The 2,577-nt window shown below is 33.1% G+C and overlaps 1 long non-coding RNA gene across 1 annotated transcript; it reads right to left on the bottom strand.

Annotated features, from left to right (window-relative positions):
* Nucleotides 1–2,571, bottom strand: LOC109588181 (uncharacterized). The gene is made up of 3 exons (XR_002188008.1): nucleotides 2,472–2,571; nucleotides 2,125–2,188; nucleotides 1–56 (listed from the first exon to the last, which is right to left on the bottom strand). It is a non-coding gene; the product is annotated as an uncharacterized LOC109588181 (long non-coding RNA).
* Between the last annotated feature and the right edge of the window lie 6 nt (nucleotides 2,572–2,577).

Below are 2,577 nucleotides of genomic sequence, written 5' to 3'. Positions count from 1 at the left end.
TACAGAACGAGGACTGAGACTTGAAGCAAACTTGAGAAACTGAGATTTTCCAGTGCCTAAAGAAACAAGACAAAACACAGTTCAGTAAGTGTAAGGAAGACTGACTACTGAAATAAAAAGATGGTAACAGTTGAAGAAATGGTATCAGGAATCTTTCATAGGGACATCAATATGCAATAGAAAATGTAACAAAAATTGGGGGCAATTTTGAAGGTAATTTCTGCAAAAAAAACCAAGGGCATTAAAAATTGGGCTTTAAAAATGCACATAACTCAAAAATTTACAGTAAAATCAGCTCAAACACACAGCATGAGGACATCAATAGGTATTTATAATGTAATAAAAATTGGGGGTGATTTCAGAGCCAATTTTGCAAAAAAACCATTTGTAACTTTCAAAATTTGACCTATTTCTTTAAATGCTCATAACTCAAAAAATTTAAGTCGGAATCAGTTCAAACTTTCTACACAGCATAAGGACATCAATATGTATCAGAAATTGAATAAAAAAACTGGAGGCCATTTTTTGCAAAAAAACCTTTAGCTATAGCCTTGGGTATTTTTCAAAATTTGGTCAATTTTTTAAAATGCTCATAACTCAAAAAATTTAAGTCGGAATCAGTTTAAACTTTCTACACAGCATAAGGACATCAATATGTATCAGAAATTGAAAAAAAAACTGGGAGTGATTTCGGAGCCATTTTTTTGCAAAAAAACCATGGGCTATAGCCTTGGGTATTTTTCAAAATCTGGTCAATTTCTTAAAATGCTCATAACTCAAAAAAATTAAGTCGGAATTAGTTCAAACTTTCTACACAGCATAAGGACATCAATATGCATCAGAAATTGAAAAAAAACTGGGGGCCATTTTTTTCAAAAAACCTTTAGCTATAGCCTTGGGTATTTTTCATAATTTGGCCTAATTTTTAAAATGCTCATAACTCAAAAAATTTAAGTCAATCAGTTCAAACTTTCTACGCAGCATAAGGACATCAATGCATGTAAATATTAGAAATTTAATATCATTTTGTGCTTTCTTCTAAAAGGCAATCAACAAATTCGCTCTTAAAAATTTCTAAGTGCTTCATCATCCCATTTCTGAAGCATGTTTTCTTATTCCAGCTCTTTGTTTGATTTGAATCAGACTATTGACCTTATTATTGAAAAAGAAACTCATTCAGATAATGGCCCATTAGCATGGACAATAACAATAAATTTCTTCAAATACATGTACATGTACTTGAGCAGTGCTATGATAATTAAGGTGTGGCTTTGGGAAGAGTTAATTAAATGGGGGTGCAGTGTGTTCATTAATTTATTTATTTTTGCAAATTTTATTTTTGCGATATACATGTTACATGCACACGTACATGTACATGTATAAACTAAGAAATGATTGTGTGAAATTCACAAAAATTGCACAGATAAAAAACAAACCACTCATACAATAATTTGTTAGTTGCTCTACTATACTACTATGCATCATGATGTACATTATACATCAAAAATGATCAAACGACATATACATATACAATTCACAGTATACCATAGGACGATTTATATTCGCGACTGCTAATATTCGTGAATTCTTCCCGCCACTAACAATTGCCATAGCAACTTGATGCTATTTTAATTGAAAACGGCGCGGTATTGAAGCACAGCACCAGGATGCAGTGTTCTTGAGTTGTTATTCTTCTTGCTGTTACTAATCCTTGGACTCTTTGAAGCTGCTTTAGCCAGTTCTTTTAGAAAAGACTCTACTCACTCTCCCTCGCCGTACCGTGTCTTGGGACTCTGCACCCATTCTAGTTAGTGTTTATTGACTTGGGTGTGGTGGTTTATAATCATGACCGACCGACCAGCACTAATTTTGCAGCGAAGAGCTCGAAGGTAGTAGTCCATCTATACAAGAAGATAGTGAATAGAGAACTGGAGTCTGGATGGCTCCACTAAAGCTGCTAAAGAATAGATGATTAGCTGCTGAACACTGTAATTGTATAAACACGTGGTCAATTGTCATAGCAACTATTAATTGGTTTCCATGGCATTTAATTGAACTCTTTATTAGTTTTTATTGTTGCGAATATTAGCAGTTGCGAATATAAATCGTCCTACGGTATTATACCTGGATCTCCCACTAGTAGTAAGTGACAGTCACCTCTAACACGAGTGCCAGACTCATCAACATACTACAATAAATGAATTTATACATTTACAATGGCTATAGTATAAATGCTACATTATAATAAAGACTTAATAAAATACAGGCAGTGACAGTACTTACATGTACATTGTAAATGTAACAAGTTTATAAGCACTCAACAGTTAAGGCTTTGTGGTACACATGTGTATTGGTATTATTACGTATCACAGTAATTTTTTAATTATACAAAATTCAAAATGAGTAAAATAATCAAAATAAGAATAGAAATACACCAATAGCAAAAATTAAGGTATGAATATTAAACTGACCTGGACCCCTCCAACGAGAGCTAAGCATATACAAAGCTTAACTACATATAGTCCAAATACTTGAGGACAGAAACTAGCAATAATTACGTTACGACCTTCCAATGGA

The sequence above is a fragment of the Amphimedon queenslandica genome, unplaced genomic scaffold (genome assembly GCF_000090795.2).
Source record: "Amphimedon queenslandica unplaced genomic scaffold, v1.1 AMPQUscaffold_12249, whole genome shotgun sequence".
NCBI lineage: Eukaryota > Metazoa > Porifera > Demospongiae > Haplosclerida > Niphatidae > Amphimedon > Amphimedon queenslandica.
The sequence above is the reverse complement of the archived record's forward strand: the minus strand, read 5'-3'. Positions and strand labels throughout refer to the sequence as shown.